Here is a 17,886-nt window from a genome sequence, read left to right as displayed (position 1 = left end):
CTATTCTGTCCTGGATCCCTATTGGCTGGAAGCATGTTGGATATTGTCCATCCCGGCCAGTGGGTCCGACACGTACAGGAGCAGGTCGTCTGCGTATAAAGTCCCGCTCCTGTAAGTGCCTAAAGTCATTTCCCCTTACCAGCATAAATTTCTCCTCCAACGCCCTCAAGCTAGCAAAGCTCCCCTCCAGGAACATATCGCCCACCCTCCTCACCCCCGCCCGCTGCCATGTTCGAAACCCCCCATCCATGCTCCCGGGGGCAAACCTATGGTTATCACACATTGGAGCCCAGACCAACGCATCCACCTCCCCTACATGCCTCCTCCACTGGCCCCATATCTGCAAGGCCGCCCTCACTACCGGGCTGGTGGAGTACCTGGCCGGCGAAAGCGATAGGGGAGCCGTGACCAGGGCTGCCAAGCTGGTGCCCCTGCACGAAGCCACCTCCACCCGCTCCCAAATAGACCCCGTACCCACCATCCATTTCCTTATGATGACTATGTTAGCCACCCAGTAATAGTTGATCAGATTCGGCAACGCCAATCCCCCCTCGCTGCGATTCCTTTCCAGCATCGCCTTCCTCACCCGTGGGGATTTTCCCGCCCAGACAAAGCTCACAATGATTTTGCTGGTCCTTTTGAAGAAGGATAAAAATCGGGAGGCACTGAAAAATGAACAGGAATCTTGGGAGGATTGTCATCTTTACGGTCTGCACCCTCCCCGCAAGTGATAACGGGAGTGCATCCCATCTCCGAAACTCCCTCTTCATTTGTTCCACCACTCTAGTCAAATTTAACTTATGTAACCTGACCCAGTCTCGTGCCACCTGTATCCCCAAGTATCGGAAACTTTCCCCAACCAGCCTAAATGGCAGCTCCTTCAGCCTATTCTCCTGGCCCCTTGCCTGCACTACAAACATCTCACTCTTGGTCATATTTAATTTGTACCCTGAGAACCGGCCAAACTTTCTCAGTTTCCAGTATATTGTCCATCCCGGCCAGTGGGTCCGACACGTACAGGAGCAGGTCGTCCGCATAGAGAGAGACCTTGTGCTCCACCCCCCCAGTCATTCCCTTCCACCCCTTTGTAGCTCTCAGAGCAATCACTAACGGTTCTACGCCCAGCACGAACAGCAACGGGGAGAGTGGGCATCCCTGTCTGGTCCCGTGATGTAGTCTGAAATAATCTGACGTCGTCCTGTTTGTCCTCATGCTAGCTTTTGGGGCCTGGTACAATAGTCTGACCCAATTAACCAGTCCCTCCCCGAACCCAAACTGTCCAAGCACCTTCCACAAATAGTCCCACTCCACCAGGTCAAAGGCCTTCTCAGCGTCCATTGCCACAACTACCTCCACCTCCTTGCCCGTCGGGGGCATCATAATCACATTAAGCAATCTTCTCAAGTTGGCTGCCAGCTGTCTGCCTTTAACAAATCCTGTTTGGTCATCCCCAATCACCTCCGGTACGCAGTCCTCAATTCTAATCACCAGGACCTTGGCCAGCAGCTTGGAGTCCACATTAATCAGGGAGATTGGCCTGTATGACCCGCAGGATTCTGGGTCCTTGTCCCGCTTTACTATCAGGGAGATGGTGGCTTGCGACATCGTCGGAGGTAGGGTCCCTCTGTCCCTCGCCTTATTAAAAACCCTCGCCAAGACCGGGCCCACTATCTCTGATAACTTTTTGTAGAACTCTACCGGGTATCCATCCGGTCCCGGGGCTTTCCCCGACTGCATGGCCTTTAGGCCCCCCAGTACCTCCTCCGCTCTAATCGGGGCCCCCAGCCTGTCCACTAGTCCCCTGCCCTCTTTTGGGAAGGTTAGTCCATCCAGGAACCGTTTAATCTCCACTGGCTCCTCCGGGGGTTCTGAAGTGTAGAGCTTACTATAAAAGTCCCGAAACACCTTATTCAGCCCTGGCGGGTCCTCCACTCTGCTCCCCTTCCCGTCCACCACCCTACTTATTTTCCTGGCTGCCTCCCTCTTCCTCTGTTGCTGCGCTAGCAATCTGCTGGCCTTCTCCCCATGCTCATCCACCACTCCCCTCACCTTCCTAAGTGGTTCCATGGCCCTACTCATGGATAGCACCCCCAGTTCCGCCTGCAATCTCCGTCTCTCCCTGAGTAGGTCCTCCCCCGGGGACCCCACATGCTCCTCGTCTATCCGGTAAATCTCCCTAACCAATCTATCCATTTCTGCTCTGTCCGCCCTATCCAAGTGAGCCCGAATTGAGATCAGCTCCCCCCTCACTACTGCCTTCAACATCTCCCACAGGATCGCTGCTGAAACCTCCCCCGTATCGTTCACCTGTAGGGAATTTAGCATACACTTCCGCAGTCTCTCACATATCCTCTCCTCCGACAGCAATCCTACGTCTAACCTCCATTGCGGGAGTTGATAATTCTCCCTGCAGACCTGCAGGTCCACCCAATGTGGGGCATGGTCCGAAATAGTGATCGCCGAGTATTCCATATTTTTTACCTCCCTTACACAGTCCCTGCTCATGATAAAGAAATCGATCCTGGAGTATACTCCGTGGATGTGTGAGTAAAACGAATATCCTCTTCCCGTCGGCTGTCTGGCTCTCCATGGGTCCACTGCCCCCATTTGTTCCATTAACCCTTTCAGCTCCCTTGCCATTGCTGGGAGCCTACCCGTTCTGGGACATGACCGGTCTGGAACCGGGTCGAGGACCGTATTGAAGTCCCCCCCCCATATTCAACTTGCGTGAGTCTAGGTCTGGGATTTTCCCCAGTACTCTTTTAATAAAGTCAGCGTTGTCCCAATTCGGAGCATATATATTCACCAGCACCACTCTCCTCCCCTCCAGCTTGCCCCTTACCATAAGGAATCTGCCCCCGCCGAATGCGACTATGCCCTCCGCCTCAAATTGAACTAGCTTATCGATCATAATTGCTACCCCCCTGGACTTAGAGTCCAAGCCCGAGTGGAAGACCGGGCTGATCCAGCTCTTCCTTAGTCTAATCTGGTCAGACACTTTCAAATGTGTCTCCTGCAGCATACTTATGTCCACCTTTAGAGCCCTTAGTGCCCTTTTGACTGGCCCGTTTAGTCCTCTGACATTCCAGGTGATCAGCCTGGTTGCCCCCCCCCCCCCCCCCCCCAACCCCCGCGCCGGTTAATCATAACCCTTTTTGGGCCCGCCCCCGGCCCATGTGTCGCACCTCTCTTGGTTCGCCTCTTGGCAGTTTCCACCCCCGACCTCCTCTCCAATACCTACTTCAGACCCCTCCCACGTCAGCAGAATAACTTCCCCCTGAGCAACATCTCCCAATAACCCCACCCCTGCCATCTACTGGCTGTATACCCCCCCCCCCCCCCCCCCACCTGACTCCCTTGACTAGCCAATCTGCTAGCCCGATGACTCATCCCTCCGGCGCCCACTTGTCTCACTCCCATTGTTTCCTGACCTCATCCCCCCACTCATCAACACACCACCCCCCCCGATCTGACCTACTGGAGCAGTCACACTATAATGGGAAAGATCAAACGCGATGGGGACATCAAACAGCAAAGTGAAGCTGCTTCAGGTGCAATACAGTTCTAGCTGTGTAAACAGATAAGTGTTAACACACGAGCCTTTCTGAGCATTAATAAAGTAACAACACAGTAACACAGTCCCTGTATAACACCCACCCCAAAACAAACATAAAAACCCACAACCAAAAACTTTAATCCCCATTGCTTACCGGCCACCTTTATAGGTTACAGTAAAGGCTCCAACAAACAAAAAGAGCACGATAAAAGGTAAAAAAAAAGCAAGAGGGGGATCGCCACCCCCGCACACCCCGTAGGCAAAAGCTGCCAAAAATACAACACAAGGCACCTTTAAAGCAGTAAAAGTCGGCCGTCAGTCCAGGCAGAGTAGGCACCCCCCCCAGACAATAACTTTACCTTGAGCCCATGGGTCCTTTTTGCGGGTCCTGATCACTCGCGAAGTCCATCGCTTCTTCGGGCTCGGAGAAGTAGTGGTGTTGGCCCTGATGCGTGACCCAAAGACGGGCTGGGAAGAGCAGACCAAACTTCACAGGCTTTTTAAACAAAACCTCCTTAACTTGTTTAAAGGCTGCTCGACGCCTGGCCACCTCCTGGCTTAGGTCCTCATAGATGCGAAGAACACTGTTATTCCACGTGCTGCTCCTAGCGCTCGTTGCCCACTGCAACACCCGCTCCTTATCCGTGAACCTGTGGAACCTGATCACCATCGGACGAGGGGGACCCCCCCCGGACACATCTGCCTCGCCTGTACTCTGTGTGCCCCCTCCAGCTCCGGCGGTCGCAGAAAAGCGTCAGCTGCAGCAGCAGGTCACCCACAAACGCTGTGGTATCAGCTCCCTCAGCCCCCTCCGGGAGGCCTGTGATCCTCAGATTTTGTCTGCGGGCTCTATTTTCCAGCTCCTCCACTCTGTCCAGCAGTCTTCTCTGTCTCTCCTTCAACCCATCGACTTCTAGCGCCGCAACCATCTGCGTGGCCGTCTGCTCCTCCATCGCTTCCCCCAGCTCCTTAACTTTTTTGTCCTGGGCATCCAATTTCTGGTTCAATTGGTCCACTGCCTTCTGAAGTGGGTCCAAATTTTCCCGCTTCAACTCTTCAAAACTGCTTTCCAGCGCTAGCTGGATTGCCGGGTCCGAGGTCCGTAGGTCCGCCATCTTTGCTCCCAGGTCAGCTTCCACTGTACTTTGCCTTTGTCCTTTTCTCTCCCGTTTTCGCTGCTTCCTGCTCTCCTGCGGTTCCATGCAGCTCTGCCCGTTACTCAGTCCCTCCATGGCCGTCTTACCAGCGCTCAGCAGTCCCGAAAAAAACGGGGAACCAGGTCCACAACTCCCGCCGGAGTGAGAGCCACCGATTGAGCGGTTTACTCACTCATCACCGCCATCGGAAGTCCTGTTTAGTATTCTTAGTGCAGATTGATCTCGTGCCCTGCGGCAATTGTGACATAAATGAAAATAAAAAGAGCAAGAGGCTAGACAAGCAGGCCCAAAAGGGATATTTATTGAGCACATAAGGATGCAAGAAAGTCTATAAGCAGATTTAAAACTTTACAAATATTGTGGATCCGTGTGTACTTACAAATGATGATGGATAAAAGTAACCTCAATTATAAATAGTTTCCAAACTAAGTTATTAAACAGAAACAAATGCTGTTATCATCTCAGGTATTCTGAGAAATGCTGCCAGTTAATTGACAGGATGACAGTTTCTGAGGAATGAGATCAATACCTAACATTTATTCAATAAGAATCACCCTCCACATACCACTGGAGTGTGCTGGTTCTTGAAGCTTTTTCATAATTCTTCCACTGGAGCAGATAACGTCGCAAAAACACAGTATTCTTGGTGATTCCTCCTGGGGCTGTAGGGAGCAATGCAGGCTTTCATAATGCCATATCCATCCCTTCTCTCTAATGATTGATATTTATTGTCACAGGTACCGAAGTACAGTGAAAAGTATTTTTCTGCGGGCAAGGGAACGTACACAGTACATACGTACATAGTAGACAAAAAGAATAATCAACAGAGTACGTTGACAAATGGTACATCAACAAATAATGATTGGTCACAGTGCAAAATTAGGGCACAAAGAGAGCAAATACATGGGTAAGAGTGCAGATATGCAGAGTTACAGGGAAAGAATGTGCAGAGTTATGGGCAAAAAGCAGGGAAATTTAACTCGAGTGAGTTGCTCAATCAGAGAGTCAGTGCAGACCAGATGGACCAATGCCTCTTCCTGCACTGTAACAGTTGTGATTCTGTGAATAATTGCTGACTCCAAGTGTATTCATGAACAGGTCCAAGGCACTTTCCAAAGGAAAATAAAAATTACGCATTTAGTTTAATATCAAATGCATTGCATTGCAAATGTTATATCATTCATTTTAAAGTAACAGGAAGAATAACTTTCGAACAATGGCTTCCTCAAAAGGTCCCTCAAAGTCTGCACTCCATGGACACACTTCAAGCCTTCTGAACAGCTCCTCACTCAGTGGAGAGCGAGAGAAATGAGAACAGCACACGATTGGGGGTGGGGTCGTTGCTGGCGGATGGGGTATGAAGAAATATGAAAGCAGAGCTGACATTTGAGGAAATGGCTGGTTCAGATCGGGGGGAGACGGCACTGAACCCACCAACTACAGCCCAATTTCAATAATGGAGAGGCCCCTAGAGAAATAACCTGAAAAACAATTAATTGGCTTTGGGAAACATATCAGCAAATAAATTAGCATGGATTTGTTAAAGACAAACCGTGTTTGACTAATTTGATCAAGTATTTATTTCAACTAAAACGGCAGATACAATTAGCGTGGTTCATGTCCTGTCTATGGACTTTCAAAAAGCATTTGATGAAGTGCAGGACCACATTGACTTGTCAGTAAATGTAAAGTCTGTGGGAGTAAAGAACCAGTGGCTGTATGGATACAACACTGGCTCAGGGACAGACAGCGATGGTGAAGTGTTATTTCAATCTGAAATGCATAGGTATCCCCAGGGATCAGCATTGGGCCGACTGCTCTATCAATGACATTTATTGGACTTGGATTTAAAGAGCAATAAATTCAAAGCTGCAGCTGTTAAGAAGCTGTGAAATGTAGTGAAGAATGAAGAGGATAGGAACCAACTTCAGGAGGGCAAATGGGCAGATTCCTGGCAGATGAAGAACGAAGAACAATACAGCCTTTGCCTGCCAAACCTGCACCTTAGCAGTAATAATAATAATCTTTATTGTCGCAAGTAGGCTTACATTAACACTGAAATGAAGTTAGTGTGAAAAGCCCCTAGTCGCCACATTCTGGCACCTGTCCGGGTACACAAAGGGAGCATTCAGAATGTCCATATTACCTAACAGCATGTCCTTCGGGACTTGTGGGAGGAAACCGGGGCTCCCAGAGAAAACCCACGCAGACACGAGGAGAACGTGCAGACACCACACAGTGACCCAAGCCGGGAATCAAACCTGGGACCTTGGAGCTGTGAAGCAACAGTGCTAACCACTGTGCCACCCACATCTTTTTTTTTTAATTTAAATTTAGAGCACGCAATTCATTTTTTTCAATTAAGGGGCAATTTAGCGTGACCAATCCACCTAGCCTGCACATCTTTGGGTTGTGGGGGCGAAACCCATGCAAACACGGGGAAAATGTGCAAACTCCACACAGACAGTGACCCAGAGCCGGGATCAAACCTGTGACCTCGGCGCCATGAGGCTGCAGGGCTAACCCATTGCGCCACCACGCTGCCCTCCACCCACATCTTCTATAGAATCATAGAATTTACAGTGCCGAAACAGGCCATTCGGTCCATCAAGGCTGCACTGGCCCTTGGAATAAGCACTCTACTTAAGCCCATGCCTCCACCCTAACCCATTAACCCCACCTAACGTTTTGGGACTCGTTTTTTTTGTAAAACATTTTATTAAGGTATTTATAATTTTATGGTAATAACAGTAAACAGTACAAATACCAATATAAACATAGTGCATAAACTATATCCATCCCGAACAAATCCCACCTACCCTAAACAGAAAATAGACTAACTCTCCCCCCCCCCCCCCCCCCCCCACAACACACCCCACCTATTTTTCTTATTGCCTCTGCTGACAGTTTTCCCCGAAGAACTCGACAAATGGCTGCCACCTCTGGACGAACCCTAACATTGTCTCCCTTAAGACAAACTTAATTTTCTCAAGTCTGAGAAACCCAGCCATGTCACTAACGCGGATCTCTGATTTTAGGGGCTTCGAGTTCCCCCACGCAAGCAATATCCGTCTCCAGGCTACCAAGGAGGCAAAGGCCAAGACGTCAGACTCTCTCAACCCCTGGACTCCCGGATCTTCCGACACTCCAAAACTCGCCACCTCTGGACTCGGCACAACCCTTGCTTTTAGCACTGTAGATATGATGTCTGCAGATCTCTGCCAGAATCACCTAAGCTTCGGACATGCCCAGAACATATGGACATGGTTTGCTGGCCCTCCCTCACACCTCGCACACCTGCCTCTATCCCAAAAAACTTGCTCATCCGTAGCCACCGTCATGTGTGCCCGGTGGGGTGACACATGGCACAGTGGTCAGCACTGCAGCCTACGGCGCTGAGGACCCGGGTCGAATCCCGAACCTGGGTCCGTGTGGAGTTTGCACATTCTCCCCGTGTCTGCGTGGGTTTCACCCCCACAACCCAAAGATGTGCAGGTTAGGTGGATTGACCATGCTAAATTGTCCCTTAATTGGAAAAAAACATGAAAATCATTGGGTACTCTCAATTTATTTTTAAAAATGTATGCCCGGTGAACGACCTTAAATTGTATCAGGCTGAGCCTGGCACATGATGAGGATGTGTTGACTCTACTCAAAGTATCCGCCCACAGACCCGCCTCTATCTGCCCCCCTAGCTCCTCTTCCCACTTTTATGGACTTGCTAGGGCAATTTATCATGGTCAATCCACCTAACCTGCACATCTTTAGACTGTGGGAGGAAACCAGAGCACCCGGAGGAAACCCACGCAGACACGGAGAGAAAGTGCAAACTCCGCACCGACAGGCTCTGCCCATCCACCATGAAAGATTAACCCATAAAAGCAATCCATTTTTGTGGGATGGTGAGGCAATTTAAACAGGGAACGGAGCTGTGGGGATAAACGTACACAATTTTATGAAAATAGTAAACAGGTTGGAAAGCAATTTAAAAATCATAAATATAATTGAAGGTGGTCATTCAGTCCATCAAGGAGATGGAATCCTTGGACTTATTAACAGGATGAGAGCACAAAGACTAGGGCATTATAAGACCATAAGACATGGGAGCAGAATTCGGCATTCGGCCCATCGAGTCTACACCGCCTCAACTCCACTTTCTAGTTAAATCTTTGTGAAAGACTGGTCAATCCCCAGCTACTTTCTTGAAGTCTGGACTGCAGGGGCTGTTTAGTACAGGGCTAAATGGCTCGCTTTAAAAGCAGACCAAAGCAGGCCAGCAGTACTGTTCAAATCCCATACCAGCCTCCCCGAATAGGCGCCGGAATGTGGCGACTAGGGGCTTTTCACAGTAACTTAATTTGAAGCCCACTTGTGACAATAAGTGATTTTCTTTCATTTCATAGTTCAGGAGGGGCTTTTAGGCTTTGGTAAGTGCAATGAGGATCTGGTAGTAAAGGGCAGCAGTTCTGAGTGGGAGGGCCTGATGTCTGAGCAAAAGGTGAGATTGACTCACCCCAGGTCATGGAGCAGCATTGCCCCGCCCACTGGGCTCAACCTAGCAACAAGCCCCGCCCATCCGAACAACAGGCCCCGCCCACCGAAGGAGCAACCCCAAACTGAAGTCCCGCCCACGTTGCTCATCTACATTTAAAACCGCGGGACCAAAATGGACATCACCAATCCCAACGTGATATGTAATATTCCAATCAGAAAACGAAAGACAGGAAAATACCCATGGTGCCAATCAGTGGGATTACCCGGATAACATAGAGCAATGTGTCAGGCATCAAAACAAAAATTGCAGTTAGAACAACTATAAAGAGTGTACAGCCTAGAGGGTTTATAAGAGATTCGTGTGCTTCATTCAGTCGTGCTCGCTTCGGCAGCACATATACTAAAATTGGAACGATACAGAGAAGATTAGCATGGCCCCTGCGCAAGGATGACACGCAAATTCGTGAAGCGTTCCATATTTTACACTACTTAAACATTTCACCTGCAAAACATGCACATTTTCCTCTTCAATTCAAACATCAGTCATCCATTCAATTCAACATCTTTATTCACCTCCTTCCCCACTTCTCTCAATTCAAACTGTTCACCCACGCACTTGTCAAACTTGCAGATATGACTCTTTTAAATAGATCATTTGAAACTTCAATTCGTTATTTCTCGTTGTTTTGGAAAATATCAACCATGCTGCCAATCGAGTAGAAAAACACAAAATACCGATCATTTTCAGCAAAGACAAGTGGACATTTGGGGAAACGGCTGCGAAGGAGAAGCTGCTCAACACCAAGGCTGTGGATTATCAGCAGCTCAGTGTTCAGCTGGAGACAGTGTTTTCAAATGGATTGACTCCAGATCATGAAATACTGAAATGGAGACAAGAGAAGGCGTTCATTATTTGGTGGAAGGCGTGAAATGATCTTTAGAGAAAGAGGAAGAACTAGTTGTCCAAAAACAAGGATAAAATAAATACCAGTTTAATTGCATGAGATATGGGAGTGAGAGATTCTCTGTGAATCTTGGAAGCTGCCATGAGTACACGATTGTCTAAGATATTGTCCAATAACCAAGAAAGAATATCCTCAAAGCCCTTCAGATCGAATTAGTTTCTTTCAAAGACTAACCACACAGTAAGACTCCGGACACATCAAATGAGGTGAAACGTCAGGTAATTTTGGGAAGTTTTCTTGTCGAATTCCCTTCTAATCTTGACATGGGATATTTTACGTCAGTTTAATAGACATATGTGGGGATCTCCAATTCAGTGTCTCATCGAAGAGGACACCAGTGAACAATAAAAATAGCTATGAGGTTGATTTGTTGATTTGTTGATTTGTACATTGATCATCCGTTTTGCCTGGCAAAGGAAGTCTTATAGATCTCCAGACAATTGCCATTGCTGTTCAGTATTCTTCATGCAGATTCATCCCGTGCCCCGCGGCAATTGTGACAAAAAGGGAAATAAAGATAGCAGGATTTAAGACAAGCAGGCCCAAAACGGAGAACTGAGATGGAGTTGGATATAAAATGTAGTGAAGATGGCTTTAATCTATTTAGAGCTTGGGGATGTAAGATACTCTACAAAGAGATTAAAAACTTTACAAATATTGAGAATACACGAGTAAGCATGTGGACTTACAAATGATGATGGATAAGTAACCTCTACTTTAAATAGTTTCCGAATTAATTTATTAAACAGAAACAAATGCTGTTATCATCTCAGGTATTCTGAGAAATGATCGGTGCTGCAATTTAATTGACAGGATGACAGTTTCTGTGGAATGGGATCAATAACTAACATTTATTCTCTAAGATGCACCCTCCACATACCACTGGAGTGTCGTGGTTCCTGAAGCACTTTCATGTTTACAAATGTATTTGTTCCATTACAGCAGATAACCGATAACACAGTATTCTTGATCATTCCTTCTAGCGATGTAGGGCGCAATATAGTCTTCCAGAATGCCCTATCCATCCCTTCTCTCTAAAGTGCAGAGATACAGGAAAGAATGTGCAGGGTTATGGGGAAAAAGCAGGGAAATTTAACTCAGTGAGTTGCTCAATCAGAGAGGCAGTGCAGGCAGGATGGACCAACTATCCTCATCCTGCACTGTAACAGTTGTGATTCTGTGATTTATTGCTGATGCAGAGTGTATTTATGGACAGGTCCTGGCACTTTACTCAGGAAAAATGATGTATTTAGTTTAATATCAAATGCATTGCTTTTACTTTGCAATTGTTATATCTTTCGTTTTAAAGTAACAGGAAGAACAGCTTTCTAAATGTGACTTCCTCAAAAGATACATGAAGGCTCTGCAATTCATGGACACAGTTCAAACCTTCTGAGCAGCTCCTCACTCAGTGGAGAGCGAGAGAAATGAGAAAAGCACAAGATTGGGGATGGGGTCGTTGCTGGCGGGTGGCGTATGAAGAAATATGAAAGCAGAGCTGACATTTGAGGAAATGGTTGGTTCAGATCTGGGGCGGAGAAGGAACTACACCCAGCAACTACAGCCCAATTTCAATAATGGAGAGGCCCCTAGAGACAATAACCTGAAAAACAATTAATTGGCTTTGGGAAACAAATCAGCAAATAAATTAGCATGAATTTGTTAAAGGCAAACCGTGTTTGACTAATTTGATCAAGTACTTATTTCAACTAAAACGGCAGATACAATTAGCGTGGTACATGTCCTGTATATGGACTTTCAAAAGGCATTTGATGAAGTGCAGGACCACATTGACTTGTCAGACAATGTAAAGTCTGTGGGAGTAAAGAACCAGTGGCTGTATGATACAAGACTGGCTCAGGGACAGACAGCGATGGTGAAGTGTTATTTCAATCTGAAATGCATCGGTGTCCCCAGGGATCAGCATTGGGGTCACTGCTCTATCAATGACATTTATTGGATTTGGATATAAAGAGCAATAATTTCAAAGCTGCAGCTGATAAGAAGCTGTGAAATGTAGTAAAGAATGAAGAGGATAGGAACAAACTTCAGGAGGACAAATGGGCAGACTCCTCCTTGGAGATGTAAGGGTAACGTAGAAAGCACTCCACTTTTGTGGGAAAGAGGTGAGGTGATTTTAAAGAGGGAACGGAGCAGTGGGGGTAAACGTACACAATTTCTTGAAGATAGTAAACAGGTTGAGAAAGCAATTTAAAATCATAAATATCATTGAATGTGGCCATTCGGTCCATCAAGAAACATGCACAATCCTTGGATTTATGAAGAGGGTGGCAGCACAAAAGCTAGGGGGTTATAAGGCCATAAGATGTAGGAGTAGAATTGTCCCATTGGTCCCATCGAGTCATAAGAACATAAGAACGAGGAGAAGGAGTAGGCCAACTGGCCCTCGAGCGTGCTCTGCCATTCTGTAAGATCATGGCTAATCTTTTTGTGAACTCTGCTCCACTTACCTGCTCGGTCATCTGAACCCTTAATTATTTTACTATTCAAGAATCTACCTTTGCCTGAAAAACACTCAACGAAATGGCCTTAACTGCTTCACTAGGCAGGGAATTCCACAGGATCATAACGCTGTGGGTGAAGAGGTTCCTACTCAAACCAGTCCTAAATCTGCTCCCCGTTATTTTGATGCTGTGCCCAGGTCTAATTTCACTCGCCTGTGGAAACAACCTTCCTGCTTCTATCTTATCTCTACTCTTCATTATTATATATGATTCTATAAGATCCCCCCCCCCCCCCCCTCCCCACCCCACCCCACCCCACTCTTCTGAATATTCCAATGTGTATAGTCCAAATCTGCAGCGCCACAACTCCACTCTCCGGCTAAATCTTTGTGAAAGTGGTCAATCCCCAGCTACTTTCTTGAAGTCTGGACTGCAGAGTTCAGGAGGGGCCTTTAGGCTTTGGTGAGTGCAGAGAGGATCTGGTGGGAAAGGGCAGCAGTGCTGAGTGGGAGGGCCTGGGCCTGATGTCTGAGCAAAAGATGAGATTGACTCACCCCAGGTGGAGGGAGCAGCATTGCCCCGCACACTGGGCCCAACCTAGCAACAAGCCCCGCCCACCCAAACAACAGGCCACGCCCACCCACCCACAGGCCCACCGTCCACCGAAGGTGCAAAGCCGAACCGAAGCCCCGCCCACGTTGCTTATCTACATTTAGAACCAGACGACCAGAATTCGCCAAGCCCAGTTTGATATTTAGAACCTGCATCGGAAAAGGAAAAGGTGAACAAGTCACATGTCTGTAAATCAGCACAATGGCTCGGAAAACCTAGGACAATGTGACACGGATCAAACGAACATACACAGTCAGTATGAATGTAAAGAGCGAACTGACTGGGCCATTTATAAGATAGTCGCAGACTTTACTTAATCGTGCTCGCTTCGGCAGCACGTATACTAAAATTGGAACGATACAGAGAAGATTAGCATGGCCCGTGCGCAAGGATGACACGCAAATTCGTGAAGCGTTCCACATTTTACACTACCTAAACATTTCACCTTCTGCAAAACATGCACCTTTTCCTCGAATTCAAACATCAGTCATCCATTCAATTCAACATCTTAATTCATCTCCTCCCCCACTTCTCTCAATTCAAACTTTTCATCCAAAAATTTCCTAAACGTGCAGATTTGACTCTTTTCAATCAGTCATTTGAAACTTTCATTCATTGTTTTGTGTTGTGTAGATGCCGGCGTTGGACTGGGGTGAGCACAGTAAGAAGTTTTACAACACCAGGTTAAAGTCCAACAGGTTTATTTCAAATCATTAGCTTTCGGAGCACTGCTCCTTCCTCAGGTGAATGAAGAGGTAGGATCCTGAAACATATATATAGACAAAATCAAAGATGCAAGACGATACTTTGAATGTGAGCATTTGCTGGTAATTAAATCTTTGCAGAGCCAGAGAGCGGGTTAATCCCAGGTTAAAGAGGTGCGCTCAGACGAGGAGGAGCGTAACAGACATCTACAGATGCTGAAAGATGCCCTCGTACGAACGGGATATGGTGCACGACTCAATGATCGACAGTTCCAACTCACCACTGCAAAAAACCGCACAACCTCCTCAGAAGACAAACATGGGACACAACCGACAGAGTACCCTTCGTCGTTCAGTACTTCCCCGGAGTGGAGAAACTACGACATCTTCTTCGCAGCCTTCAACACGTCATTGTTGAAGAAGAAAACCTTGCCAAAGTACTCCCCACACCCCCACTACTTGCCTTTAAACAACCATGCAACCTCAAACAAACCATTGTTTGCAGCAAACTACCCAGCCTTCAGAATAGCGTCCACGACACCACACAACCCTGGCATAGCACTCTCTGCAAGAAGTACCAGATCATCGACATGGGTACCACCATTACACGTGAGAACACCACCCACCAGGTACGCGGTCCATACTTGTGCGACTTGGCCAACGTTGTCTACCTCATACGCTGCAGGAAAGGATGTCCCGAAGCGTAGTACATTGGCGAGACCATGCAGACGCTGCGACAACGGATGAATGGACATCGCGCGACAATCGCCAGGCAGGACTGTTCCCTTCCAGTCGGGGAACACTTCAGCAGTCAAGGGCATTCAGCCTCTGATCTGCGGGTAAGTGTTCTCCAAGGCGGCCTTCAGGATGCGCGACAACACAGAATCTCCGAGCAGAAACGTATAGTCAAGTTCCTCACACATGAGTACAACCTCAACTGGGACCTTGGATTCATGTTGCATTACATTCACCGCCCCCCCCCCCCCCCCCCCCCCCCCCCCACCATCTGGCCTGGGTTTGCGACATCCTACCGATTGTCCTGGATTGAGACAATTCACGTCTCTTTAACTTGGGGTTAACCCTCTCTCTGGCTCTGTAAAGACTTAATAACCTGCAAATGCTCGCATTGAAAGTATTGTTTTGCATCTTTGACTTTGTCCATACACATGTTTCATGAACCTACCTCTTCATTCACCTGAGGAAGGAGCAGTGCTCCAAAAGTTAGTGATTTGAAACAAACCTGTTGGACTTTAACCTGGTGTTGTCAGACTTCTTACTTATTTCTTGATATTTTGCAAAATATCACGGATGCTGCCAATTGAGAAGAAAAACACAAAATGGTGATAATTCTCAGCAAACACATGCGGACAGTTGGGAAGCGGCTGGAAGGGAAAAGCTGCTCAACACCAAGGCTGTGGATCGTGGAGGAAAGGGAAACGCGACTAATGTGAATAACTGGCATTGTCACCCTGGTTATTGAAGTGGGGCAGGGAAGATTGTGAATGGAGAAAATATGCATTTAATAGGAGGAGAAGATAAAGCAGCAGCTCAGTGTTCTACTGGAGACAGTGTTTTCAAATGGATTGGCTCTAAATCACGAAATGATGGAATGGAGCCAAGAGAAGGGGGAATAAGTGTTAATAATGTGATAGAAGATGTAAAATAAGTTTTGTAGAAAGAGAGGAAGAACTCGCGAGTCTTGTCCAAAAGCAAGGATAAAATAAATATAAGTTTAACTGCATTAGAAGTGGGAGTGAGAGATTCTCCGTGTCAGGGTTGGGGGCACAATGTGTCTGTGAACTGAGCCCTGAAGTTTGGATTGACTTTGTCAATAAGGAGTGTGTGGGATTAGATATGGAGATGTGATTGGATGAGATACAGAACATTTACCTTAGTGATGGTCTGGTGTACATTCCAAATTGTAACTTTGCATTAAGTTTACTGTTCCTTCATTTACCAAATATCTATTAATTGTGAAATATGAAAGTGCTTCAAGTTAGCCTTTCTATATCTTTAATTATAATGTAAAATCCACTGTTTAACTGGCAGTAATTTCCCAGGCCCCGAGAAAAGATCATTCATTGTGCAACTTCCTTCAATATCAGTGAATTATGCTATTTCTCCACGTAAAGTGACCAGATCGGTATGAAGCGCTTGATACAAACTCCTTACTGTTGACAGCTCTGAATTGTCTGACATGCAGAATTCTTTGCTGATTGTTGCACCCATGGGGATGTTTCCCATGTGGTGTTCTACTTTTGATGAGCGGCATTGGAGACTGATGGTTGTTCAGAAACAAGGTGGTTGTAGTCAATAGCACTTTTGTGCTGAGTACTCGGGAAATGTTTGAAGGAAAGCCTTGCTGCCTGCATCCTGATGCTGAATGTATTGTCTTCTAAAATTGGATTTGGATTTTGTTTATTGTCACGCGTACTGAGGTACAGTGAAAAGTATTTTTCTGCAAGCAGCTCAACAAATCATTAAGTACATGAAAAGAAAAGGAAATAAAAGCAAACACATGATAGGGCAACACAAGGTATACAATATAACTACATAACACCGGCATCGGATGAAGCATACAGGGGTGTAGTGTTAATCAGGTCAGTCCATAAGAGGGTCGTTTAGGAGTCTGGTAACAGCGGGGAAGAAACTGTTTTTGAGTCTATTCGTGCGTGTTCAAAGACTTTTGTATCTCCTGCCTGATGGAAGAAGTTGGAAGAGTGAGTAAGTCGAGTCGGAGGGGTCTTTGATTATGCTGCCCGCTTTCCCCAGGCAGCGGGAGGTGTAGATGGAGTCAATGGATGAGAGGCAGGTTTGTGTAATGGACTGGGCTGTGTTCACGACTCTCTGAAGTTTCTTGCGGTCTTGGGCCGAGCAGTTGCCATACCAGGCTGTGATGCAGCCAGATAGGATGCTTTCTCTGATGCACCTGTAAAAGTTGCAAAGAGTTCATGTGGCATGCCAAATTTCCTTAGTTTCCTGATGAAGTATAGGCGCTGTTGTGCTTTCTTGGTGGTAGCATCAACGTTGGTGGACCAGGACAGATTTTTGGAGATGTGTACCACTAAGAATTTGAAACTGCTAATCATCTCCACCTCTGCCCCGTTGATGCTGACAGGGGTGTATACAGTACTTTGCTTTCCGAAGTCAATGACCAGCTCTTTAGTTTGCTGGCATTGAGACATAGATTGCTGTCGCTGCACCACTCCATTAGGTTCTCTATCTCCCTCCTGTATTCTGATTTGCTGTTATTCGAGCTCCGGCCCACTATGGTCATATCATCAGCAAACTTGTAGATGGATTTGGAACCAAATTTTGCGACACAGTCGTGTGTGTACAGGAAGTATAGTTGGAATGATAGAGAGAAGATTAGCATGGCCCTTGCGCAAGGATGACACTCAAATTCGTGAAGCATTCCATATTTTACACTAACAAAACATTTCACCTTCTCAAAAACACACAAATTTTCCTCTGATCCAAACACCAGTTATCCATTCAATTCAACATCTTTATTCAGCTCCTTCCCCACTTCACTCAATTCAAACTTCTCACTCCACACACTATTCAAACTTGCTGAATTGACACTTTTCAATGAGACATTTAAAACATTTACGAAAGAGAAAATGCTGGAAAATCTCAGCAGGACTGGCAGCATCTGTAGGGAGAGGAAAGAGCTAATGTTTCGAGTCCAGATGACCCTTTGTCAAAGCTACCCCTCCACTTTCGTTTCAGGTTCCAGCATCCGCAGTAATTTGCTTTTATCCAGTTCTTTTATTTAAAACATTTCTTCTTTAATTCTTATTGTTTTTCATAAGGCAAAATATCACGGATGCTGCAAATTGAGGACAAAAAACACAAAATGTTGATAATTCTCAACAAACACAAGTGGACATTTGGGGAAGCGGCTGGAAGGGAGAACCTGCTCAACACCAA

General features: G+C 46.7%; 3 non-coding genes across 3 annotated transcripts; all 3 read left to right on the top strand.

Annotated features, from left to right (window-relative positions):
* Positions 1–9,583: 9,583 nt before the first annotated feature.
* On the top strand, positions 9,584–9,690 carry LOC119978583. Its single transcript, XR_005463496.1, has one exon. It is a non-coding gene; the product is annotated as a U6 spliceosomal RNA (small nuclear RNA).
* A 3,878-nt stretch (positions 9,691–13,568) lies between these two features.
* On the top strand, positions 13,569–13,675 carry LOC119978604. The gene has a single exon (XR_005463507.1). It is a non-coding gene; the product is annotated as a U6 spliceosomal RNA (small nuclear RNA).
* Positions 13,676–17,273: 3,598 nt separating this feature from the next.
* LOC119978642 lies at positions 17,274–17,379 on the top strand. Its single transcript, XR_005463516.1, has one exon. It is a non-coding gene; the product is annotated as a U6 spliceosomal RNA (small nuclear RNA).
* The last annotated feature ends 507 nt before the right edge of the window (positions 17,380–17,886 follow it).

This window comes from Scyliorhinus canicula, chromosome 1 (genome assembly GCF_902713615.1).
Source record: "Scyliorhinus canicula chromosome 1, sScyCan1.1, whole genome shotgun sequence".
NCBI lineage: Eukaryota > Metazoa > Chordata > Chondrichthyes > Carcharhiniformes > Scyliorhinidae > Scyliorhinus > Scyliorhinus canicula.
This window is presented reverse-complemented; position numbering and strand designations above follow the sequence as displayed.